This window comes from Schistocerca nitens, chromosome 9 (genome assembly GCF_023898315.1).
Source record: "Schistocerca nitens isolate TAMUIC-IGC-003100 chromosome 9, iqSchNite1.1, whole genome shotgun sequence".
NCBI lineage: Eukaryota > Metazoa > Arthropoda > Insecta > Orthoptera > Acrididae > Schistocerca > Schistocerca nitens.
This window is the reverse complement of record NC_064622.1, coordinates 162874533-162902476: the sequence shown is the minus strand read 5'-3', so window position 1 is coordinate 162902476 and position 27944 is coordinate 162874533. Positions and strand designations below refer to the sequence as shown.

The 27944-nt window shown below is 42.8% G+C and overlaps 1 non-coding gene across 1 annotated transcript; it reads right to left on the bottom strand.

Annotated features, from left to right (window-relative positions):
* Window positions 1-18737: 18737 nt before the first annotated feature.
* Trnat-ugu (transfer RNA threonine (anticodon UGU)) lies at window positions 18738-18811 on the bottom strand. The gene has a single exon. It is a non-coding gene; the product is annotated as a tRNA-Thr (tRNA).
* Between the last annotated feature and the right edge of the window lie 9133 nt (window positions 18812-27944).

The window sequence follows — 27944 nt, the reverse complement described above, 5'->3', positions numbered from 1 at the left end:
TACCGGCATGTCCCATGTTTCGCAATTATTAACGTCCAAAATCAGGTCATTCTTTTTGCTGTGTCCTGTATTCTTATTTCGAGTTTTATTTTCTTGGACTGAGCTGTCCGTGCGAAAAAGACATTATTTATGAAAAATTTCACTAAGCGAAAAACTGTATTTGCAATCAGTCCCCACTTCCTTGCTCAAACCTCCGCAGGGCGTTCTTAAGCCCACGCGATAAATGATTCCTATTACACGTTTTTTAATTCGGAAAGCTTCAGGATGGTTTTATGAGTTACACCACAACATGATTCCGTATGACATTACTGAATGGAAGTAGACGATGTTTGCTACCTTGCTATTTTTATATCACGTTCACATATGTCTAATACCATCCCCGCTGCAAATAAAGATTCGTTTATGCTCTTTAGCAGTTCCGTGGCATGCTCGTCTCAACTGAATTTACTATCGAGCTGTAATCCCAAGAGACAAGGTAACACACCAGAATGGTACTTGTAAAAACTGATAGTCAGCAAATAGTATTTTCTGGAGATAAGCCTTCGAACTCACTGTAGATATTCAAACGATTAGCTGATCTTTGATGCTTATCTCACGTCGGTGAAGCGTGTAATCCTCGTTTCCGAAAAGCAAAAACTGTTCGTTCCAGTGGCGAAGAATGCAGTACGAGCGTTAGTGGGATTCGGCAGTTGCCTCTGAAGGGATTACGACCGTCAGATGTAGGTGCGGAAAAGCAGCGAACGCAAAGAGACTGAGCTCCATGTTGCGGAAATCAAAGACGCGGGAGTCTCTCTTCTCTTACACAGGGTAGACACAAATTCGAGCGACAAAATTTCTGCGGGTCTTTGAATGTTTTGGTGTAAGGTGTCCGCGGTCTCCGATGGGTCTTCAGAGAATAATAATGTAATTATGAGTTAATTGACTTTGCCACCCCAAATGTTGTTTGCACTAAAATATCTTCACAACAGCGAAAAAGTCCGTCATACGCAATCACTAAAAGGTACAAAATAGAACTTAACGCAACAGTCCTCAGATTAAAAAACACAGTGACGTGTTACCTCGCTGCGGGAACAGCCCACGAACACAGTCTGCCCATCTTCCATTGCATCTGTTGAAACCATTTCCGAGGAATATACCGGTCGGCTCTTGTTTCTTGCCTATATTTAGTACCGTCGACGTTTTACTTGTGTACAAGAATGCGTTCCAAACAAATACTCTCAGAAAATACTTCCTAAAACTTAAATTTATATGAACTGCTAACATATTTCTCTTTTTCAGAAATATTTTTCTTGCTGTTTCCATTCTGCATTTAATATACTCTCTACTTCGTCGACCACGCGTTACTTCGCTGCCAAACACGGCAAAACTCATTCACTAATTCTAGTGTCTAATTTCATAGCACAACTTGACAAGAAGAAGGGACCGGTTGGTAGGACATGTTCTGAGGCATCAAGGGATCACAAATTTAGCATTGGAGGACAGCGTGGAGGGTAAAAATCGTAGAGGGAGACCAAGAGATGAATACACTAAACAGATTCAGAAGGATGTAGGTTGCAGTAAGTACTGGGAGATGAAGAAGCTTGCACAGGATAGAGTAGCATGGAGAGCTGCATCAAACCAGTCTCAGGACTGAAGACAACAACAACAACAATTTCCTAGCCTAATTAATACTCTCAGCATCGCCTGATTTGATCAGGCTACATTCCATTACCCTTGTTTTACTTTCGTTGTTCACCTTGTAACTTCGGTTCAAGGCATCATCCATCCTGTTCAACTTGTGTACCGAGCGAGGTGGCGCAGTGGCTAGCACACTGGACTCGCATTCGAGAGGACGACTGTTCAACCCCTGTTCCGGCCATCGTGATTTATGTTTTCCGTGATTTCCCTAAATCCTTCCAGGAAAATGCCGGGATGGTTCCTTTGAAAGGGCACGGCCGACTTCCTTCCCCATCCCTCCCTAATCCGATGAGACCGATGACCTCGCTGTGTTGTCTGGTCTCCTCCCCCAAAGAACCCAACCCAACTGGTGTAGGTCCTTTGCAGTTTCGAGAGAATTAAAATGCCACCGACAAATTCAAAGTTTTGCTTTCTTTTCCCTGAACTTAAGTCCCTTTCTGAATATCTCTTTAGTTTACTTCACGGCTTTGTCAAAATACAGATTAAAAAATAACGGGGATGGGCCACAATCCTGACTCACTACCTTCTCGACTACAGCATCCCTAATATATCCTCGACTGCAGTCTTATGTCTGTATAAGTCATAGGTAACCTTCAGCTCCCTGTATTTTATCCTTGCTACCTCCAAAATTTCAGACAATGTATTCCAATCGACACTGTCAAGAGCTTTCGCTAAACGCTCGAGGAAGTTAGTACATCCCTATTAAATCTTATATTTTCATGGTGTGACGGAATTAAAATATTTAGTTTTAAATGTCTGGGAGGGGTGTATGGTTCAAATGGCTCTGAGCACTATGGGACTTAACATCTGTGGTCATCAGTCCCCTAGAACTTAGAACTACTTAAACCTAACTAACCTAAGGACATCACACACATCCATGCCCGAGGCAGGATTCGAACCTGTGACCGTAGCAGTCGCGCGGTTCCGGACTGAGCGCCTAGAACCGCTAGACCACTGCGGCCGGCCGGTGTATGGTAAATGTGTGCATAGAATGGTATATCCGAGCAGCTGGGACATATCCATAGATTAGTGGCTAAGTGCGAGACAGCAGCTCCGAAGATTCAAGTTTCAGTCTCTGGTCAGTCTGAATATCTTTTAATCACATTTATCGCTTCGGCAATGATTGTGTGTGTGCGTGTGTGTGTGTGTATGTATGTATGTATATGTGTGTGTGTGTGTGTGTGTGTGTGTGTGTGTGTGTGTGTGTGTGCGTGTGAGTGCCGAGAACTACAGTGGTTCGTGTGGTATCGTACAGAGACAGCGGTGCCACACCAATTTCGGCAACACGACTCGACGCTACAGACATTAGCGAGGGCTCGCGACAATCCACGACAACCAATGGGAGGCACACGAGAAGACACGCCCTCCCTCTCGGTACAGCAGCGATCTCACGCTGAGGTCGGCATAGGGCCGAGCTTGGAAGATCTCTGCTCAAGTTAGAGACTTCAGCTACAGCAGTCAACATCATTGTGTAGGACAGTGAAAGTTGTTGAAGTTTCTGATGAAATGTATTTTCGTAAATGTTGCATTTTGTGCTGCAGGAGGACAGTTTGTTAATCTGTACGAGTAATGCTTTCGTAGTCAACGACAGTTGTAAACTATCAAGCAATCCTGTGACATAGAACTGTGCCAAAGTTAAGAAAATTTTTATTCATTTATGTAAAAAAGTGGGGTAATATTTCACGTGTTCTAGTTTGATGAGCCCTCTCTCAAAGCAGTCAAAGAACTCACAGTTCTGGCCAGACGAAAGTAGTTCCCGCGCCATACGGGATACAGTGTTATCGCAACAGCGCGGACTATCTCGGCACGCTCCATCCACATTCCCACCGTGCGCCACCTACACGCAGTCCCTGTCCATTTACACACAGTTCACTACTCAGAGATTCTCACAGGAGGTCGGACATGTCCCACTCAGAATCCGCAGCGACCTCCTGTGGGAATCTCTGAGCAGCGAGCTGTGAGTAAATGAACAGGGACTGCGTGTAGGTGGCGCACAGTGGGAGTGTGGAGCGGCCGCGATGTGTGCCGAAATAGTCCGCGCATTTCCGATAACGCTGTTTCCCGGATGGCGCAGTGGTCAACGCACCTGCCTATGAAGCAGGAGTTTCCAGGTCCGAATCCCGGTCCGGTGCACATTTTCGCTGATTCCGCGTAATGTCCCACTGCAGGACCGCAGTGATCTTTGATTTACACAAACAGTAGTTTCGTCTGCTCACACGAGTTCGAAGTACACGTTGTACTGTGACTCGCACTGCAACTGGCTAGGCAGATCGGTTGAAAGGTCTGAGGAAAGCAAGGGCGTGCCGCCTCCAACAGTAAAATGCCTTGTAAAACACAGTCGTGTTCAAACCAACCTTCAGACTATGGACAGCTTCACCTTATCGTTGTTTACTTGTAACTGGATTTGCATCGATATCTAGGTCCCCTACGACTTAAGAAACTATAGCATCTAAAGTGGAAAGCAGTAAATTAATGTATTTCGATATGAAAATAAAAATTGAGACACACAAAAATGGCTCTGAGCACTATGGGGCTTAACATCTGTGGTCATCAGTTCCTTAGAACTTAGAACTACTTAAACCTAACTGACCTAAGGACATCACACACATCCATGCCCGAGGCACGATTCGAACCTGCGACCGTAGCGGTCACGCGGTTCCAGACTGAAGCGCCTAGAACCGCACGGCCACACCGGCCGGCTTGAGACACACTTTTATTTATTGTTGTGAAAAGTTTAGCTGCTGAAGTCAACATCTCTTCCATCACTGCGAAAGATGTGCTTGCATCTGTAGGTGTAATAAAGTTGTTTATCTACCTTGCTTTCGTAGATTTTGACAGGTTGGGTACAGAGGCCCTGTGGGAAATTACAGCAAAACGTGGATACCGAAATCACTTAATAAACTGCACCAAAAGTCTGTTTAGTGGAAATTATACTTCACTTCTCCAATTACACAGGGGAAAAGATGTTAACAAACTAAGCTGTGAAACAAGGGTTTACTTTACCGACTACCTTTTCAAATATTTTTGTAAATGGTGCCGTCCGAAAATTAAAAGAAAGAGCTCCAGATGGAACCCGTACAATAAAAATAAATATATGAAAACACTACGACATGCTGACGACAGTGTATTAATGGCAAATTCTGAACAGGGCTTCGGAAAACCTATATGTCTTTTAAATTTAATTGGAAAGGGCTACAATTTTAATATGGGAAGAAAATATTAATTGGAAAATAGCTTTAGGAACACGTTCGCATTTCAGCTACCTTGGGAGCTATAAAACTTTTGCTATCAAATTATAGAGATATCAGAGTATATGCGGCACAATAAGCAGAATATTAAAAATAAACGTGGACACACAAAAATTAAATCCATACAGTGATGGCTGTACCTCAACTACTGTATGACACTGAACCCTAGCTTGCGAAGAGGAAAGATTTCATCCATGTCCAGGCGGCTGGAATGTAATGCTAACAAGCATTCAATGGCTGCACAAAGTTGGAAAGGTTTCCTAATGAAGAGGTTAGAGAAGAACGGAATATTTTTGCAGTGAATGACAAAAAAAAACAGAACATAAAACTGGAAGGAACAAGGATTCCACAGATGGGCTTACAGCACAAACCCAAAGAAAAGAGGGCGAGAGACGTAGGACGGCCAGTTGAAATATGGAAGTGAGGCCAGAACAGGTCAATGGCCCTGACATGTAAAAGACAGAAAAAGGAGAAGAAGTCACTATCGTGCATATATTGAGAGTAAAAATGGAAAAAAATTGAGGTTTTGTGAAGTGATTTGTCTAAAAGCAAGATCAGGGAAACATTTGACGCATATTATTCGTTGTTCAGATTTCGAACATCACTGAAAGGCGCCTCAAATTTTTCTCTCATCGGTCTTATTTCTTGCTGTAATACGAATCATTTTGCAAAACATTAGTCTTGATCAGAAACGATGATTTTATTGACACCTCATTTACTTTCCTAGCTTCTTGTGTTCTGGAAGCACCCTGAATTCAGCACTTGTTTCGAAGGAAACCATTTTGGCAGTCAAATATCACACAAATGTAACTTCTTATGCGCAAAATTGCTAGACTTTGAAGAGATGAAGTTTTTGACACTTTATTTATATAATAGCTAGGAGCAGCTGTGCATGAAACATTTGTTTTCCCTCAAATCACGAATTAAATTTTCTTTAATTATCGAGATTACTTTCAAGGCGATAAACCCTTTTCTGCAATACTAGACCTCAAACTGGTCAGTTTGATACCTCATCTGTCCACTTCCCCCCTTAGTTATGAAAATTCTTTAGTAAGTAAAGGAAACGAATTTCAGGGACGAGTCGGCGATCGGTTCGTCATGTATATTTTGTGAATAACGTCGTCTAGATGGCTCAGTAAAATTCTATTTATTACGAAGTTTCGTTAACTGCTGTCTTTAGTCATCAAAAGACTTGAACTTATGAAACGAAGTGCATTGTCACGTGTAATTGGCAGGGAGTCGTGTTTTCGCTCCGCTCGGACATGTGACCACGAAGACAAGGTCTTTCAAAAAGATGGATCGGATTCCATAAGGCTACATATTCTACAAGAATGAAATTAGAAAGCTGGAATAAATTTTGACGCACGCGTAAGCTCCAAACCTTTTATTTTCGAAAGAACCATCCGGTTTTTGCGAGCTTTGGGCTTGTAGTGTGGGGATTAACAGCTGACCCAACGAGACAGACTGTTGTTGTTGTTGTTGTTGTTGTTGTGGTCTTCAGTTCTGAGACTGGTTTGATGCAGCTCTCCATGCTACTCTATCCTGTGCAAGCCTCTTCATCACCCAGTACCTACTGCAACCTACATCCTTCTGAATATGCTTAGTGTAATCATCTCTTGGTTTCCCTCTACGATTTTTACCCTCCACGCCGCCCTCGAATACTAAATTGGCGATCCCTCGATGCCTCGGAACATGTCCTACCAACCGATCCCTTCTTCTGGTCAAGTTGTGCCACAAACTCCTCTTCTCCCCAATTCTATTCAATACCTCCTCAATTAGTTATGTGATCTACCCATCTAATCTTCAGCATTCTTCTGTAGCACCACATTTCGAAAGCTTCTATTCTCTTCTTGTCTAAACTATTTATCGTCCATGTTTCGCTTCCATACATGGCTACACTCCATACAAATACTTTCAGAAATGACATCCTGACACTTAAATCTATACCCGATGTTAACAAATTTCTCTTCTTCAGAAACGCTTTCCTTGCCATTGCCAGTCTACATTTTATATCCTCTCTACTTCGACCATCATCAGTTATTTTGCTCCCCAAATAGCAAAACTTCTTTACTACTTTAAGTGTCTCATTTCCTAATCTAATTCCCGCAGCATCACCCGACTTAATTCGACTATGTTTGAATCTATGAAGACAAAAGTTAGTGTGCAGGCTAGAGCCAACGTTTCTCAACCGCCAAGCCACGACCCATTGGTTTGTCGACAGACTTTTATGTTTCTGCTTAACCCTCTGACTACCAGTTTTATTTAAAAAAACAATAATGTGTGGTTACTTTAAATAATGTCTTAGAAGAAACAATATGAAAAGAATATTTCCCGCCATTTCGTCTTCCAAGGTGGTTGGGGAGTGGGAGTGGGACATACAGCATTATTAATAAGTACTTCCAGGGTTTCAGAAGACGACTGCGCAGAAACTGGAACATACACTGAAAACAGACACACATAAGTGGACACTCGAAGTCTGTTACTCGATCTATAAGTGTTCAATATGGGATGTGGAAAGCGTTAATTCGTGGGTTCTAGTCGATTTGACACTGTGTCCGCAAAGGTGCGAAGATAGCCCGCTTTGCGAATCTGGTAACTGGGATGCCTGTCTGCAGGTGTGAACTAATTTGATGTGACAATACGGAGACGAGGGTTGACAACGAAACCCGAGAAGAGCACAACCTACAGGTGTAATCTGCAGTTATAAGAATACTGCTAACCATTAGCAGACCTCCCTTTATCAGTCGGACACTTATACATAGCATTAACATGCAACGAAGTCTGATTGGTTCTGTGATGACCTATCATGGGACACATTGATTGTCAAAAGGGCGGGTGTCGTCACCGACTGGCTAGGCGCTCAGCGGGCAGCGCGGCAGTATGCTTTCGATTTTTTTCAAACTGTTGCATCCTTGAGGCCGCGGTTCGCGATGTACGCTTCCCGGTTACAGGGGTCACGGACGACATTTTATTAATAATTATAGTACAAAGCAATGTCTCCAGTTACAGTTACCTTTTCTGCAAGTACACCAAGTCCTTTCATCCATACATGTATTTTTTCATAATTACTAACTTTTCTACAAGAGTGTGTATACAATGTAAATGGCATATTACTATAAATGTAACTAGGTCTAGTTTGAGTCTTCGGGTCAACATTGGTTGTCAAAAGGTTAAGAGTAATAAGTTTCTTTTATTGCATACTTTGTTTATGTTCGTGTGTTCCTATTCAAAAGTCTTACGTAATATATTTGTAAAATTTGTATCTCATAGTTGATCTGCAATAATACGGATGTGTATTGTGTGAATTATGCGTGTTTCCTTTATGCAGTTAAAAAAAAATGTCATTGTAGGGATGTGGCGAAAGTTTGATACTTACTATGTTATGCTCCAAAGGAAAAGAAAAAGGTTGAGAAATGAGAGGCCAGACAGTGTCGGACAGAATGAGACGGTTAACAATGCACTACTGCACGTAGTCCCGAGGAATGCCACAGGAAGCGGAAGCTGTTCACACTGCCGGCGCTTGCCTCTGTAGGTGGGATTCCTCGGAGCGACACGGAGATAGATAGCGGGGCTGTGGCAGCCGGTACGTAAGAGAGGGGAGCTGGGAATGCAGCTCTGAGAGCAGTTTGCTGCCCGGCTAACGGCGTGGTCGCGCGATATTAACCCGCCGGCCGTGGTGCAAGCGAGGCGCAAGAGCGGTTCCCGCAGCCGTTCCATCTGTCGCGGCGCCGCCGCCGCCGCCGCCGCCGCCGTGTCCTGTGGGCCAAGGCCGCGGGCCCGACCTCCTCCCACACACACACACACACACACACACACACACACAGCGCCAGCTCTGCCGCCCATGCGTTCCCGACGGCGCGCGCGCTGCTACGCGCACATGTGACGGCTGCGGTAAACATGCAGGCTCCTGAACAAATGCAGTTTCGGAATATTGAAACGTCAGGTCAACATCTACATCCATACTCCGTAAGCCACCTGACGGTGAGTGGCGGAGGGTACTTTGAGTACCTCTATCGGTTCTCCCTTCTATTCCAGACTCGTATTGTTCGTGGAAAGAAAGATTGTCGGTATGTCTCTGTGTGGGTTCTAATCTCTCTGATTTTATCCTCATTGTCTCTTCGCGAGACATACGTAGAAGGGAGCAATATACTGCTTGACTCTTCGGTGGAGGTATGTTCTCGAAACTTTAACAAAAGCCTGTACCGAGCTACTGAGCGTCTCTCCTGCAGGGTCTTCATCTCCGTAACGCTTTCGCGATTCCTAAATAATCCTGTCACGAAGCGCGCTGCTCTCCGTTGGATCTTCTCTATCTCTTCTATCAACCCTATCTGGCACGGATCCCACACCGGTGAGCAGTATTCAAGCAATGGGCGAACAAGTGTACTGTAACCTACTTCCTACGTTTCCGGACTTCATTTCCTTAGGATTCTTCCAGTGAATCTCAGTCTGGCATCTGCTTTACCGACGATCAACTTTATATGATCATTCCATTTTAAACCACTCCTAATGCCTACTCCCAGATAATTTATGGAATTAACTGCTTCCAGTTGCTGACCTGCTATATTGTAGCTAAATGATAAAGGATCTCTCTTTCGATGTATTCGCAGCACATTAAACTTGTCTACATTGAGATTCAATTGCCATTCCCTGCACAATGCGTCAATTCGATGCTGATACTCCTGCATTTCAGTACAATTTTCCATTGTTACAACCTCTCGATATACTACAGCATCATCCGCAAAAAGCCTCAGTGAACTTCCGATGTTATCCAAACCGTGATTTATGTATATTGTGAATAGCAACGGTCCTACGACACTCCCCTGCGGTACACCTGAAATCACTCTTACTTCGGAAGACATCTCTCCATTGAGAATGACATGCTGCGTTTTGTTATCTAGGAACTCTTCAATCCAATCACACAATTGGTCTGATAGTCCATATGCGCTTAGTTTGTTCATTAAACGACTGTGGGGAACTGTATCGAACGCCTTGTGGAAGTCAAGAAATACGGCATCTACCTGGGAACCCTTGTCTGTGGCCCTCTCCTCTGAGTCTCGTGGACGAATAGCGCGAACTGGGTTTCACACGATCGTCTTTTTCGAAACCCGTGCTGATACCTACAGAGTAGATTTATAGTCTCCAGAAAAGTCATTATGCTCGAACATAATACGTGTTGCACATAGTTCGCCCAACAGTCAAGAAACAAAAATTCAAAGAGATCGACTGACGGAACAGGGTAACCAGTTTGCGTTTTGGAGGGTTTTGGGATCCAATACCACAATTGGTAAAAACAGAACCTTTATAGGATCACTTTATTGTCCGTCCATCTGTACGACGGTTAAGAACCGTTTTTCTCACACCTTAACCTCCAAATGTCAGATCTCTACCGTAAAATGTGCTAACTTCGGCCATTGTTCGGAAGATGTAATGTGTAGTGGATAGAAATCTCTGACACCTTCACTGTTTCATTTGTCTTAGCGCGCGAAAACTGCCGTTCAGTGATCGCTAATCTCCAGTTAGCGCTGAATAACGCAGTGATGAAGTGTGATAAACTTTTGCACTGCTGAAACCTGATGTCGTGAACCACTACTTCTTTAACGGAACTGTTGTGAAAATACCTCTTGATATACATACACAAAAAATGTACTTAAACAATGATTAGTGTTTGGTCGAGTTAGTTTTAAGATTGCCATTGTGAACTTTCTGGGTTACTTCGGCCATGCTGGAAGTATGTAAGAAAAGCAGGAGGGTGCGCCAATAGTAATTACAACCAGATTGATTTATAGAATGCCTTAGAAGAAACTCCAAAAGGGAAAATATCATTACGCCAGGCCTCCGAAATATTGTCTGTAGATTGAACAACCCACCAAAACAAAATGAAAGAAATTCATACACGAAGAATCGGACGTCTTTGCGTCCTTTCTGCGGTCTGTTTATTTACAAGTAACTGTTCTTATTTAGAAATTTATATTCTGAAGTGCTTAAATTTCGTGAGACAGTTTTTCCAGAAAAGTCAGTTTGGACATAGATTGAAGAATCGTACTGCAGTGTAAATACATTCACATTGTTACGTTGTAACGTTTGCAGTTAGTGAACCGAAAGTCTTACAAAAAAGAAATATATTTAAATTATAGGCTATGATATTGTTCCAATTTACTCTTACATACATATAAAATTATTTGTGTATTTAATTTCCTAATGCAACACTTAGTCCAAGACAATTAGAGGAAGTTGCGGTGATGTTATAGCGTTCATTTGAAGTGGCTGAGCCGGCCGAAGTGGCCGTGCGGTTCTAAGCGCTGCAGTTTGGAACCGCGAAACCGCTACGGTCGCAGGTTCGAATCCTGCCTCGGGCATGGATGTGTGTGATGTCCTTAGGTTAGTTAGGTTTAACTAGTTCTAAGTTCTAGGGGACTAATGACCTCAGGAGTTGAGTCCCATAGTGCTCAGAGCCATTTGAACCATTTTTTTGAAGTGGCTGATGCTTAACGCAGGGGGGTGTAACTTGGTGTTTCTGTAATATTTCCTTGATGGCCGAACTTATCCCGTTTCGTGGGAAACTTCACCCACTACTAAATATTTACAGAGATTTATCTTTCCACATGATGTGCGTAATAGGGCCTATACTATGGAGAACGGTGTCTAATTTAATCATAGCATTTAATTCTCGTCTTCACATTAAAACTCATAAAAAATCTTAAAATGTGGCCGAAGTTATCCCATTGTATGGTACCTAACGTTGTATATCGACGGAATATCAACCAAAATCAAGATATAGTTTGTGTTATGTGCTGTCGTCCAGAGAACTTACGTAAAAGTTACGTATTAAGTAACACCTGACCTATGGAGCACAGGAATGGCATAGCTGTGAGCGACTGTTGTGAAAGCTCCTGTGGGGAAGTCGGTAGACCGTTAGTTTGCCGTACCAATATATATATATATATATATATATATATATATATATATATATATATATATATATATATATATTTTTTTTTTTTTTTTTTTTGCTGTAATGCGTTTCAAACTGTTGCAAGGGACATGTTCCTGACATGTAAAAGGTCTGTTCGGAGTTTATAGTAATGTTCTTCTGGCAGTCCCCTTTCGTTTCCTTATTGGAAAGTAACAAACCTATAGAATACGCTTGTAGTTTCACAAAATAAACAAACAATCGGAACAGAAGAATAAAGAAACCACGGGGGTGAAACTCATAAAGCGACTTCCGGCAATACGACCCAGGTCCGTTGCCATGGCACTTTGTGCGCTGAAAGTTCATCAATCCCTCATCTCGCTAGCTTGTTGGATAATTTTAATATTCCACACCCGTTTTCGTTTCGTAATTAGCAGAATCTCCTTTCATCAGTTTGTGCTTTTGATTAGAACTTCTCGTGTATACTGCACTCTTTGACATGTATTGTGAATATGTTGCTCGTATTCTGTTTTCCGCTTCCATCCGTAGTACTTGGTGGGATAAATGTTTCCATACTTTTTTCTGTTTCATATAAAACAGACGCTGCTTCCGTTGCATGGTGTTCTGTAGACTTATGAGTATTTTTTATTGTTTATGAATCTTCGTGTGAACTGTTAGATTTAAATGCGTTGTTGTAAGTACGTTGCTTCTATTCTACTTTATTTTTGTTTGCATCCGTTTTCCGTACTTTCTCGCAATTAATGGAGAACACCATGTTAGCAGGTTTTGACAGTATCGATATTCAGCTTTATTATATCTTGTTACGGAATGAGTACCCAACTTTTCTTTGAATGGCGTTGCTTCTTGCCATTGAGTGCCACGCATTTCACAGTGTCTTGGCTGTAGACGAAGATGAGTATGCTTTGTAGTCTTTGTGACCAGAGCATTCTTCCTTCCAAATGCCAAAAATGCGACGCTTGTTATGCAAGTATTGTCACACGTTATTAACATGTGCATACAAACAGTAAATTTTTGCAGAAGTCAATGAAGATTTAAATTTAATTAAATCCGAGAGTACAAAAAACGGATGGGACCAAAATAACGTACAATACGAGCAATATACTTACAAAGCAATTAAATCGACTATTTGACACACGGATTCGCAAGCGGTACAGACAGACATTAATGCACAGATTACCATGTGGCGAAACCAGCTTCTGTCTCATATGAAACAAAAATAAATATAGTATCATTTATCCCACCCAATATTATGGATGAGCGCAAAAATTAAGCAGAATTTGCAGTTCAATTCAAAGATTGCAATACACACAAGAAGGTGGTAATCATCTACATAATTTCCACTTGATAACAGCCACAGTGGTCGAACTTGCATAATACTTTACTATCGGACTACCTACCGCACCCATAAGGTATAAATTAATAAATTAGCAACTACTACCAGCATTTCTCAAAGCGAGAAAATAGAGTATCGCGCCATGTTTTACCCAATTCGAAGTCCACTGCCAGGCCACTTGTAGCGCTACTGTCCGTCGCTGTTCCTTATTTTAACATGGGTCATGCACTTTTGATTGTTTGGTGTTCTGTGATAGAAGCAACTGCATCACCATTTCGGAAGTATTAATAGTATTAATACTAGTAATACTTCTCATTGTTATTATACTATTATTACTGTTGACACTTCCACGTACGTGGTGCAATTGATTCTTTCTTCTTATCTTCCGATTGTTTTGTTAATTCTATGAAACTACAAATGTACTATACACACTAAAGAACTAAAGAAACTGGTACACCTGCCTAACATCGTGTAGGCCCCCGCGAGCACACAGAAGTGCCACAATACGACGTGGCATGGTCTCAACTAAAGCCTGAAGTAGTTCCGGAGGGAATCGACACCGTGAATCGTGCAGGGCTATCTATAAATCCGTAAGAGTACGAGGGGTGGAGATGTCTTCTGAACAGCACGTTGCAAGTACATTCCAGATATGCTCAATAATGTTCATGTCTGGGGAGTTTGGTGTCCAGCGGAGATGTTTAAAACTCAGGAGAGTGTTCCTAGATTCACTCTGTAGGAATTCTGGATGTGTGGGGTGTCGCATTGTCCTGCTGGAATTGCCCACGTCCGTTGGCATGCACAATGGATGTAGGTGATCAGACAGAATGCTTACATACTATCACCCGTCAGAGTCGTATCTTGGTGCGTCAGGGTCCCATATCACTCCAACTGCCCATGCCCCACACCATTACAGAGCCTACACCAGCTTGAACAATCCGCTGCTGACACGAGGGGTCCATGGATTCACGAGGTTGTCTCTGCTCGATACAATTTGAAACGAGACTCGTCCGACCAGGCAACATGTCTCCAGTCATCAGCAGCCCAATGTGTGTTGACGAGACAGACGAGGCGTAAAGCTCTAAATGGTTCAAATGGCTCTGAGCACTATGGGACTCAACTTCTGAGGTCATTAGTCCCCTAGAACTTAGAACTAGTTAAACCTAACTAACCTAAGGACATCACACACATCCATGCCCGAGGCAGGATTCCAACCTGCGACCGTAGCCGTCGCGCGGGTCCAGACTGCAGCCCCTAGAACCGCACGGCCACTTCGGCCGGCAGGCGTAAAGCTTGGTGTCGTGCAGTCATCAAGGGTTCACGAGAGCGCCTTCGGCTCCGGAAGCCCATATCGATTGTTTCGTTGAATGGTTCGCATGCTGACACTTGTTGCTGGCCCAGCATTGAAATCAGCAGCAATTTGCGGGAGGGTTGCAACTTCTGTCACGGTGAAAGATTCTCTTCAGTCGTCGTTGGTCCCGTTCTTGCAGGATCTATTTCCGGCCGCAGCGATGTCGGAGATTTGATGTTTTACCGGATTCCTGATATTCCCGGTACACTCTGAAATGGTCGTAAGGGAAAGTCCCCATCTCATCGCTATCTCGGAGATGCTGTGTCCCGTCGATCGTGCGCCGACTATAATACTACGTTCAAACTTACTTAAATCTTTATAATCTGCCGACCGAAGTGGCCGTGCGGTTAAAGGCGCTGCAGTCTGGAACCGCAAGACCACTACGGTCGCAGGTTCGAATCCTGCCTCGGGCATGGATGTTTGTGATGTCCTTAGGTTAGTTAGGTTTAACTAGTTCTAAGTTCTAGGGGACTAATGACCTCAGCAGTTGAGTCCCATAGTGCTCAGAGCCATTTGAGCCATCTTTATAATCCGCCATTGTAGCAGCCGTAACCGATCTAACTACTGCGCCAAACACTTGTCTTATATAGGCATTGCCGACCGCATCGCCGTATTGTGCCTGTTTACATACCTCTGAATTTGAATACGCATGCTTATACCAGTTTCTTTGGCGCTTCCGTGTATATTGGAGTTTTCCTTGATACCCTGTCGATATACAAAGTTATGGAGCGAAGTGACGGTCTGGGTATCAGAAACGGTAGAGGTATCAAGTTTAAATAATGTCAAATACAAAGATCTACGCTCCGTCTGCGATGTAAAAACATCTAAGCTTCTAAGGCAATCCAGTCAAGATACGGCCATTTATATCACATATTTCGTATTTCACTTTCGTCTTCAAATGCTGAAGACATTATCAGAGACTATAACGACTCAAAATAGTTACAGTCCCTAACATTTCGGCTTGATGAGGTCGTCTGAGATCGGAACTGCTTTCTGAGTCGTGGCAGCCTCTTTTGATGTTCCAACGGTTGGAAGACGAAATGTTAGGCAGAGAAGTATACCTTGGCCCACGGTATAATGCTCATAAAACAAAAAGCACAAAAAATGTAAAAAAAATAATTTTTATGTTTGGCTCTAAAAATGTAATTAATTTTAGACTCAAATTTATAGTGCATATTAATTTAAAAATGTTTAACTCTTACGTGCTCCTTAGAGCAGGATTCGAGGCATCGATCCTTTTTTGTAATCAGATTCGAATTTCGATTCAGCGCCGTTGGCGAAACAACATTTAAGTAATGTATCCGTAAAATCTATTTTTGGTCTGTGAGCCGTCCGTATTCTGTTTTAGCAATCTTCAGTCACTTTCATAAATTTTATATGGGACAACACTGGAACAGGGAGGTCTGATTGGTAAAATGTTGAATATTTTATTATCTTACGGATACATTAATGATTTTTATGTTATGTCTATGTGTGTCTGACGAAAAACAATATACGCTTTGCCAGAGGAATTTCGAATGACTTTATTGAGGAGTCTTCAGTGGCATGAAATACATTTTCACTTCAATGCAGCACATTTAATCTACATATTGCGCCATTGTTCTGTTGGTCGACCCTTGACACTTTCTGTCTCAGTATACGTGTTTTTTTTATGGCTTATGAGCTCATGTTGTTCTGCATACGTCCTTGCTGTCCTCTTCTGCCAACACCATTAAGAATTCGTGTCATGTCAGCACACTCACTCACTCACTCACTCTCTCTCTCTCTCTCTCTCTCTCTCTCTCTCTCTCTAGCACACACACACACACACACACACACACACACACACACACACACACACACACACACAATATATTAATTCACCTAATACACACGTCCTTTCGTACTCCAGTTTCGTTCCACAATGCTCTAACGGGATGATACATTTATGCATTCCTATATCCCTACTCCGTAACCCACCTTTCTTTATGTAGCGGAGTGTACTTTGATATCACCTCCTTTTCTATTCCATTCGCGAGCGGTGCGTATGAAGACAGATTCGATAAACTAGCGTATGTGCTTCCTTTTCAATAATTTTCCCCGTCCTGGTCACTTCGAGAGACGTATGTAGGGGGAAGTAATACGTTGCCCATCTCTTCTTGGGACGTTCGCTCACGGAATATCAGCAGTAAACTTCTCAGAGATGCGCAGAGCCCCTCTTGTAGTGTGTGCCATTGCTTACTGAACTATCCGGAGACGAAAAGTGCCGCCCTTTATTGGATCTTGTGTATCCCTTCTGTTAATCCATCCAGGTGAACGTTCTAGACTTACGAGTAATACTCAAGCATCTGTCTTACATGAGTGTAACGCGATTCTTTGGTGGATAATTAATATCTCCTGGAGATTCTTCCAATGAGACAGTAAGTCGATGTTTTTCTCCGTCAAATAACCAGTTGCGCCGGCCAAAGTGGCCGAGCGGCTCTAGACGCTACAGCCTGGAACCGCGTGACCGCTACGGTCGCAGGTTCGAATCCTGCTTCGGGCATGGATGTGTGTGATGTCTTTAGGTTAGTTAGGTTTAAGTATTTCTAATTTCTAGGGGACTGATGACCTCAGAAGTTAACTACCATAGTGCTCAGAGCCATTTGAACCATTATTAACCAGTTGCATTAAAAAGGAAACACTTTTACGGCATTCGGCAAATACGAGTATCTTTCGGAACCTCAGGAAACTGTAATTTTTCAATATTGTCATGACTTGTGAAGCACCGATTGATAATTCAGTCAATGTTGAACAATCCATTGTTCACGTACTGTGTAACGCGTTGTCATGATGAAGCATGATGCAATGTTTTCCATTGTTTTCCCGAATTTTCGTGGTGGTATGTTCTTATGGCACCAAACTGTTGAGGTCATCGGTCGCTAGGCTTACACACTACTTCTTAATCTAACTTAAACTAACTTACGCTAAGGACAACACACACACCCATTCCCGAGGGAGGACTCGGACCGTGGGAAGGCGCCTTAGACCGCGCGGCTTTTCGCGATTTCATCGCTGACTTGTGGCAAGTATTGCTGTGCTGCACAGCATTCATCAGTAAGTGTTCTTCGATCCTCTAAATGAATGCTAACTGAAGAAAGACGCCGTCATTTGCTCGGAAGAGCTTCGTTAACGAATCACTTTTGTTAGCTTCAGTTTATCTTGCATTTTTGTTTCCGACTAATACTAATACACTATCTGATCAAAAACATCCGAACACTCCTGCGTAATGAGGAGTTGACCAATAGAGATCACGAGGGGAGGACCCGCCAGTATAAAAGAAAGTGCGGAGAGTTGTGAAGTCAGTAGAGAAACAGTGACAGGAGGAAAGCTCAAAAATGGTTCAAATGACTGTGAGCACTATGGGACTTAACTTCTGAGGTCATCAGTCCCCTAGAACTTAGAACTAATTAAACCTAACTAACCTAAGGACATCACGCACATCCAAGCCCGAGGCAGGATTCGAACCTGCGACCGTAGCGGTCGCTAGGTTCCAGACTGTAGCGCCTAGAACCGCACGGCCAATCCGGCCGGCTCAGGAGGAGAGCTAAGTGATCTCGAACGTGGGCTAGTCATTGTGTGTCATCTGAGTAACGTCCGCAGCTCGTGGTCGTGCGGTAGAGTTCTCGCTTCCCGCGCCCGGGTTCCCGGGTTCGATTCCCGGCGGGGTCAGGGATTTTCTCTGCCTCGTAATGACTGGGTGTTGTGTGATCTCCTTAGGTTAGTTAGGTTTAAGTAGTTCTAAGTTCTAGGGGACTGATGACCATAGATGTTAAGTCCCATAGTGCTCAGAGCCATTTGAACCTGAGTAACAAACACTCAGGGGCATTACAGCCCTTCTGAAGCTTGCCAAATCGACTGTTGAAGAAGAAACACGAAGGAACAACCACATCTAAACTAAGGTCAGCCAGGTATCGTGTACTGAGGGACAGGGACCGTCGAGCACTGCGGACTCGGTTGTGAAAAATCGAGTAAAACCCGCGGAAGGAATCCCTTGCGAGTTCTAAAGTGCTACCAGCAGTCGATCTAGCACAATGTATGTGCGCTGGGAGTTAAAAAGAATTGGATAGAATGGTAGAGCAGTCCTCGTAAGCCATACATTTCTGTGAAATAATAATTAAAAAAACTCACTACGCTGTCGACAGGCGCTGATATACATCAGCGGGGACAGTTGAAAATGTGTGCCCCGACCGGGACTCGAACCCGGGACCTTCTGCTTACATGGCAGACGCTCTATCCATCTGAGCCACCAGGGCACAGAGGATAGTGCGACTGCAGGGATTTATCCGCTCCCCGTGAGACCCACATTCCCAACTCAATGTCCACACACGACATTCGTAGTGCCCCTGCCCATTACACTCATTACGCGGCAGATGGTGGTTGTTGGGATGTTTAAGGGGGACTAAACAGCTAAGGTCATCAGTCCCCCAATTACGCGGCAGACAATCATACCGAGTCCCGTATGAGTTTGGCAATGTGTGTGCATTCGCACAGAAGGAGAAGGTCAATGGCCGTCCGAAAGAACAGATACCATCTTCATATAGTTAAGGCTAACCGGCCATTGACCTTCTTATGTGCGAATGCACACGATTGCCAAAATCTTACGAGACTCGTTAAGATTGTCTGCCGCGTAATGAGTGTAATGGGCAGGGGAAATACGAATGTAGTGTGTGAACATTAAGTTGGGAATGTGGGTCTCACGGAGAGCTCTCAGGTAAGCCACTGGTGACGCAGCCACAAAGGAATCGAGCCTCGACTAGTAAACACGATAGGTCTTCTCTCGAGTAATTAACGAAAACCATAGAAAATCTGACTCACAAATGTCACAGCTCCCAGTAACAAGGACGCTTAGCATCTCCGTTTACTAACCTTCCGCCTTCCTGTGACTTACGTATGGTCCACATTTCCTAACATTAACACATTTTAGAGTAACCCTTCGAGACGTACGATACGTTTCTTGTTGAGCTCCCGATAAGGGTGGAAAATTCTTATGTTGGATATCCAAGTCTGCAACGAAGGTCTTTAGCAACGGATTTGTTTTACAAACTGTTCTTGGTGATTGTCGGGTTAGTTCGCTATTTGCAAAGAGAATTAACACAACTCCCCGAGAACAGTTAATAAAAATCTGTCACAAATTTATTGGAGATTCTATGAACCTTGTCGGTCGTTTTTTGTCATTCGTCGTGTTCACGAAGTAAACCTTCAGGGGTGTAGTACGAGATGAGATGTACATTAACAAAGAGAAACAGTCCTCTGAAGGCCTTTCCCGTTTCGTTAAACCAATTTGGATGCTTTTTTTTTTTTTGTTGCGGAAGTTTTCAAAATTTTTTTGTTTACCTGTTTGGGTTCATTCTGAGGATGTGTCCATAAAAATCAGTTCTTCTATTCCTTATTATGTCAGAGTTTTTCGGTAGTTTGGTAAAGGGTTTCATTTTTGACGTGAATTAGTTTGTTGTTGTGGAATATGGGACCAAGAATTTTTCTTGCTACATTCCTTTCTTTGATCTCCCGCCTTTCAACTGGCCCATGGTTGGTGATGGACGATGTTTCGGTTGCATACAGGACTTCCAGTTCGATTGTCGTATTGTAACGTCTTATTTTTGAATTTCACGAGAGGGAGTTTTTGTTATATGTATTGCTGGTGGGTTGGAAGTTTATCTTTTCTGGATCTTATTTTCTTCTTTTGGGGTCGTTGGTTCCGTTTTTGTTTATGGGAATGATTTTGAGTTTTATTTTAGAAAGATAGTGACCACAATCTAGGATGGTTCCTCTGATAACTTTGACATTTTGTATTTCCTTATGGAACTTCAGTTTCATTGCCAAGTGACCGAGCTAGAATTAATCTAGATGTAGGTTTGATGAGTCCCATGTTTACTGTTTCGAGGTAGCTTTTTAATGGCTGTGGACTTCAGGATCATGTTGTGTGCTTGGCATAATTCTATCAGTCTGATGTCATTTTGGTTAGTTCTGTTATGTGCCAGGTAGTTTCCAACAATTTTTTGTATTGCTTCTCCTTCCTTATCTGGACACGGAAGTCCCCTAGAAGAAGGACATTGCCTTTTTATGGAATTTCTTGCACATCTTCGAGCTGGTCCCAAATACGGTCCACCTCTTCTTTTCTATTGTCTTCATTTATGGGGGCATATGCATTCACGGTGGCCTGTACTGTGTTAGCAGATTTGAAGTTAAGTGTGGAAATTTTTTCAGATTGTGATACGAAGTTGATAATGGAGTCCAAAATATTTGTCTGTTATGAAGTCAGTTCTGAGATGCTATGTGCTTTTTTTTTGCATACCTTTCCTTTGTATGCTCTGAAGCCTCCATAACATCCACGTATCTGGTTTCCTGTATTGCCGTTATGAGGATATTGTAGTTCTTGAGGGTATCTGTAAGACGTTCTAATTTTCAAAAATGGTTCAAATGGCTCTGAGCACTATGGGACTTAACATCTGAGGTCATCAGTCCCCTAGAACTTACAACTACTTAAACCTAACTAACCTAAGGACATCACACACATCCATGCCCCAGGCAGGATTCGAACTTGCGACCGTAGCGGTCCCGTCTAATTTTCCAGTTTTTAAAACAGAATTTACGCTGAAAGTAGTTCTGTATTTGGTTTTCTATACTTCATGTTGCTTGATGTTCCACGATGTTCCAACTCGTCTCTGTGTGATGCTATTGACCACACAGAATCCCACTGTCTGCTTCCGCACTTTGGTGTGGTGAATTGTCAACTTGGGATAATTTGTTTCACATCACACTTTTCCTTGATTGGTAATGTTATGTATGGAGTGGCATTTATTGTTAGAGCCACACAATTCTCATAAAATAATCTATAAAAGCGACGAAGATAAATTACAGGGCGTTTCATTAAGAGTGACCAGATTTCAAACTTTGTATTTGTTGATAAAAGCATACTACAAATACTGGATGTAGTGCGAAACACTTACAAAATTTTTAAATTTTAGCTATGCTTTTACATATGCTCTGTGTGTCCCCCACCACCAGCACGAGTAACATATGTACGACAGCTAAATTCGTCAAACCTTTCACAACTTTTTCTATATTACAAGGTAAGGAGGAGAGTAACAAACTTTTCTTCACATAACCCCACAAGAAAAAATCGCGTGGGATCACGTCTGGCGATCTGTGAAGCCAAAAAGACAGGGCAGTGTCTCGGGGTCCCGTGCGCCCTGTCCAGCCGTTAAGCTATCTTCAAATGCTGCAGAACTGGCATTTTCCAGAACTTCAGGAGGACTCCGATGACTTCATTTTCCAGCAGGATGGAACTAATATGTTTCGGCGTATGTGGTCCTATGTATCGGCAGAGTCACAGCAACAGCTATTGGCAAGCGCGGTCCGTATGCCGCCAGGAAGGACACAACAGGAATGCTTAAGCGCTGAAGCTCACTTCGTGTATGTAGACAAGAAATCTAAGATACACCATTGACCAAAGATAATGCACAACCCTATGGAGATGCTCTGGAGTTTGAATCTCGTCACGAACTGCGTATAAACAGTACTACTATAACTGAGATAGTTAAACAATCACTGATATTATACTGTAATGTGCCTCTAACGTTCTTTTTGCTTTTTTAAACGTGTTTGCGTCTTCGGTAATCTGTCCATTTAATATACATTTTTATTTTTCCAGTAGATTCAATTTCATACAGTTACCCTGTCTGTACTGGGACGTCGACTTCCATTCCCAACAAAAGGTGGCCAGGTTTACGGATATGCAGAGCTACGGCCTACTTATTGAAATTATTAAGATGTAAACCACCCCTGCGTTCTCTTGCACCCAAACCTTAAGAACCTAGTCTGACCAATGTTCTTCACATGACAATAGTTACAATAAATTCTGTAGATACCAGCTTCATCGTATTTAGCAACCTCCTGTTTTAAATTATTCCTAAATTTGCATCTAAGAGCGTTGTTGGTTTTAAATATGGCTTCAATTTTAAACGTCTTAAAAGTGTTAGCTTCTTTCTGAAATAAATTACGGAAATACGGAATCGTGACACTCTTAAAATTCTCGTGGCATTCCCATCGTTTTAGACCTGATGTTATACCAGCGTCTGGTTAGGAATTCTGTTGAATTTTAACTCCCGATCATCTCCATGGGGTTGTGCATTATGTTTCATTCCTTGTTTACGCATCTGACATGCACTGTCAGGCTACTTATGTATTTGTATTACGTATGTGTCTCTTCCAGTAGGTATACGGACCGTACTCCAAACTGCTGTTGCAGTGGCGCTGCCGATACGCCGATTAATTTTAATTTATTTTACCGACCGAACGAATGATGCGGAAGCCCATTTTAGGCAGACACGGCTACACGAAAAGTTACCATGAAATTTTAACATTTTAGCCCGTTTTTATACGGTCACTTTCTTGTACGTCTATTCGCAAATTTTGCTATTGCTTTTAAACAAAACTGCCGATGAGATAGGGACTTGAAATTTTAAACACGGCTCCGAAGTGGATAACAATATAATATTAACTCGTTTTCTTGTCGTTTTGCTCGGCAGGTGTGTGTGTGTGGATGACAACACTTAGCAACATCTTGGCTGCCCTGCAGGGTTAGTGTGTTGTGTGAGTGGTATCGGAATGCATTCCGGGTGGCATCGATTCAGCAATTCCGTGCGTGAGACACACACACACACACACACACACACACACACACACACAGACAGACAGACAGACAGACAGAGAGAGAGAGAGAGAGAGAGAGAGAGAGAGAGAGCGCTACAAAGCAGAAAGTAATTATTAAAATAAAAATGAATTTTTAATATAACTCGTTTTTAAATCGGAGTAAAAAGCATAAAATATTTTTTTCTAGTCCCATACAGGTTCCTAAACCCATACAGATAGTCCTGCATATTTGAGTGTGTTAATTCGTAATAGCTATGTAAATTCTTGTACGACTTATAACGAAGAACATGGGACGCATGCAACAGATCACAGGAAGTGACCTATTCATGCAAAAAAATGGTTCAAATGGCTCTGAGCACTATGGGACTTAACTTCTGAGGTCATCAGTCCCCTAGAACTTAGAACTACTTAAACCTAACTAACCTAAGGACATCACATACATCCATGCCCGAGGCAGGATTCGAACCTGCGACCGTAGCGGTAGCGCGGCTCCAGACTGTAGCGCCTAGAACCGCTCGACCACCGCGGTCGGCCCTATTCATGCATCGAATACAGATTTTTTCGTTACAAATCTTACAAGATCTGTTATAGCGACTAAAACTTGACAAGTTCAGATTTTTGGGACTTTCGTTATGGCGTTAGGAACCTGCACAGGGCTAGGAGAATTTATTTTATACTTTTTACTTCCATTTAAAAACGGGTAATATTAAAAAAATCATTTTTATTTTAATAATTGTTCGGATTATGTTTTTATCTTGCATAATAATTCTGATGATGAAGGCTGATCCTTCTAAACGCGTCAATTTTAGTGCTTTTGCGTTCTGAAAGATGCTTCAGCCTTCAATTTAAAACTAATTTTAACAACAACCACCTCATATCCATTACGGACGACATCATAATTCTATCGTTTTTTCAGTAACTGACTATCATGAATCTGTCACATTCTGTTTCTGCTTACAAACACTACAGGATCATAATAAAAGCCAGCCCGAGTGGTAGAGAGGCTCTAAGCGCTACAGTCTGGAAACGCGCGACCGCTACGGTCGCAGGTTCGAATCCTGCCTCGGGCATGGATGTGTGTGATGTCCTTAGGTTAGTTAGGTTTAAGTAATTCTAAGTTCTAGGGGACTGATGACCACAGCAGTCAAGTCCCATAGTGCTCAGAGCCATTTGAACCATTTTACTGACTGAACGTGAAATCCACGTTTTCATACAATGTTACGAACTCTAGTATTATCTCTGTACGTGTTTAAGGTTGGTTGGTTGGTTGGTTGGTTTGGGGAAGGAGACCAGACAGCGAGGTCATCGGTCTCATCGGATTAGGGAAGGACGGGGAAGGAAGTCGGCCGTGCCCTTTGAAAGGAACCATCCCGGCATTTGCCTGGAGCGATTTAGGGAAATCACGGAAAACCTAAATCAGGATGGCCGGACGCGGGATTGAACCGTCGTCCTCCCGAATGTACGTGTTTAAAAATGTAAATAAGACGCCAGCAGCTTATTAATCTTGGTACCGCTAACTTATACTTATTTAATGTTGAAATTGGATACTGATTTTTTTTTTTAAGATTGAGATACGCACATAAGCTTAAAATGGCCGTAAAGAACTAATGCCCGCATACGACGTAAGCCAGTGACAGTTTTATCTACACAAGTCGTATTTTCCGAAAATTTCGTTCGACAAATCACAGCGAAAACGAGGCGTTTTGGTGAGATCTTCAATGCAGCAGATCAGTTAAACTGCATGTTTTCCTGAAGAGTGAATACGAAAACCACCAAATACGTCACTTCGGCTTTGCAAGCGCATAAATCAACATGGCGCCTGCTCGGTTGTCAAAACAAGCTGCGAACAAAAGGCGTTACACATCCTACATACAGTCCCGGGGCAATGAAGACGCTCCTGCAGCCTTTTCGATGGGAAGTGTTCGATCACCCACAACACAACCCTAACTGGCTCGTCCTCAGTATAATCTCTGTTCACATGAAACGCTGGATACGAAGACAATACTTGGGCGCAGGCTACTCGCTGTAGACCAGCCTAGAGAATTATCGTAAAGCACAGGCGGCTGCCTTCTATGACGATGGTGTTAGAAATTTGGTATAACGCACTGACAGATGTCTAAGTGAGAGCGGGGACTATGAGGAGAAGTATCTGAAAAGCGTAGCTAACTCTTGCAAATAACATGTTTCTGATTTTCACTGTGGTTTCCATTTAGCGAACGATCGGAACTTACTTTCTGGACAACCCTCGTATTTTGTGTAAAATGGTTCAAATGGCTCTGAGTACTATGGGACTCAACTTCTGGGGTCATTAGTCCCCTAGAACTTAGAACTAGTTAAACCTAACTAACCTAAGGACATCACAAACATCCATGCCCGAGGCAGGATTCGAACCTGCGACCGTAGCGGTCTTGCGGTTCCAGACTGCAGCGCATTTAACCGCACGGCCACTTCGGCCGGCTTTGTGTAAAAGCTATGCTTCTCAAGAAATATTCTTACCCCATAAAAGAGCAGTTACAACTATCTGCGACGTAAGTTCACGAAGTTAGTGCTCTGAAAGCTAATCTTGCCATCTCAGAACACAAATTTATGGTTACTAACAGAAATCATTAGAATGGAAGGCTAAGGACGAATTTCTCTGATTAGAAAGAATGTGAGGCACACACCTAGTTTTTCGTCCCTACTGTTCAATCTATATATTGAAGAAGCAAAGAAGGAAATAAAGGGAAGGTTCAGGAGTGGAAGTAAAATGCTGGGTATCATTGGTAAGATTCACTGAAGGCATTGTTATCCTCAGTGAAAATGAAGGAGAATTGCACGATCTGTTGAACGGACTGAACAGTTTAATGAGTACAGAATGTGGATTGAGAGTAAACTGAAGAAAGACTGAAGTAATGAGAGGCAGCAGAAATGAGATTAATGACAAACTTAACGTCAAAAATGGGACCCGGAAAGAAGATGAAATGAAGGAATTCTATTATGTTGGGAGCAAAATAAAACATGACGGACGAGAGCATCCCTGGCCAAAAGAAGTCTACTAGTAGCAAACATCGACTAATATGAGAAAGCATTTTCTAAGAACGTACTGATAAAAAATGAGGAGGTTATCTGCATAGCAGAGGAACATCTGGAAACATTGATAAGAAGGAGGTGCAGGATGATAGGACAAGTGTTGAGAAATCAAGACATAACTTCCGTGGTATTTGAGGGAGCTGTAAAGGATAAAATTGTAGGGCAAGGTAGACTGAAACATATAGAACAAATAACAGGAAATATGGGGATCATGTGTTACCCTGACGTGAAGAGGTTGGCACAGGAAAGAAATTTATGGTAGGCCGCATCAAACTAGTCAAACAGAGGAAAAAAAAAAAACTGCAGTATTCACTCAACGAATACTCGACAGCTACACGATTTGCACTTAATTAACAACAAATTATCAAGTTTTTAAGACCGAGAGACATTCGACTTTTAACTGAGACGTTACTGAAGAAATCGCGATCGGTCGCCACACACCTCACAGACGTAAACACAGCACAGAACGAATTCTCCTTGTATGAACAACGATGAGGGAAAGGCGTTAAGTGTAAACGGGTGACTAATTTAGAATTGTGTTGCACTTTCCCTTAGTTAGGCACATTTTCACGAAATTGCTTTATTCTTTCTTAATAACATGATTCAGACGTGTAACCAATCGCATCTTTGGAGAACAGCTTCGTGGATTCATAGCCGAGGCGCACAGAAAACAATGTTTAAATCTGTGCCACAAAGACCTGTATTAACTTCATCCGTTTCGTATTCCGGGAAACACCGCATCTTTGTATGCATTTGCGCAGGTCTTGTCGCCTGTGCCTTATCTTTACTGGTGTACTCAGTCGACGACGTATGTGGCAACAGAAAATTTTGATTATGCAAGTCTGTCAGCGATGCTGCAAATTATGCGCAAGCATCACCAGCAATTTTCTCTCGAAACCGCGTGAAGCATAGTGCACTGAAGGACACGGGCAAGCATCACACGAAACGGCGTCAGAAAACGCGCGCGCTTGCTGTTAAATTCAGGGTGGGCAAAAGAAAGCTGGGTCGGGAAGTATTTATGAGACTTACGCAGAACTGACCGTTGTTAATAAGCTTGAGGACAGCCCATCACAGAAAATGCTTGAAATTGTGATTTAGAAGCACAAATTGGTAGCTCTCACATGTATGCGTGTGTCGTTACGTTTGAGTGAGAGGAACGGGCCCGTTTAGCGAGCAGTTTAATGTAACATAACATGATGTTCACGATAAAACAACACATGATAGTTGTCGAGAGCTGTGCAAAGCCCAATTCGGGAAAAATCGCATAGAACTATTTGCGCAAGAGTTTAAGTGTTTTGGCAAAGTCTTCAATGTAAAATGGATTGCAGCGCTGCATAGATGTCAACGGTGGCCGTTTCCAGCATCTTCTGTGATGTTCATTAACAAGGGTCAATCCCGAGTCAGTCGTGATGTGAAGTAACTTCTTCCCGCTGATACGCTCGCGTATGTGTTCCATCCGCATTCTCCCGCCTTTCCCCCGCCGATCTCTCTGTCCACCTCATCCTCCCACCTCGATCTGTCCGTCTTCTCCACCCCAAATCTTCGTGCTCTCCTTCCGCCCGAATCTTCCTCCTCTCTCTATCCACCTCCTCCTGCCTCCTCGCTCCGTTCCCATCTCCTCCTCCCCCTCTCTCACTTTCGATCTCCTTGTGCCCCAACTTTCTT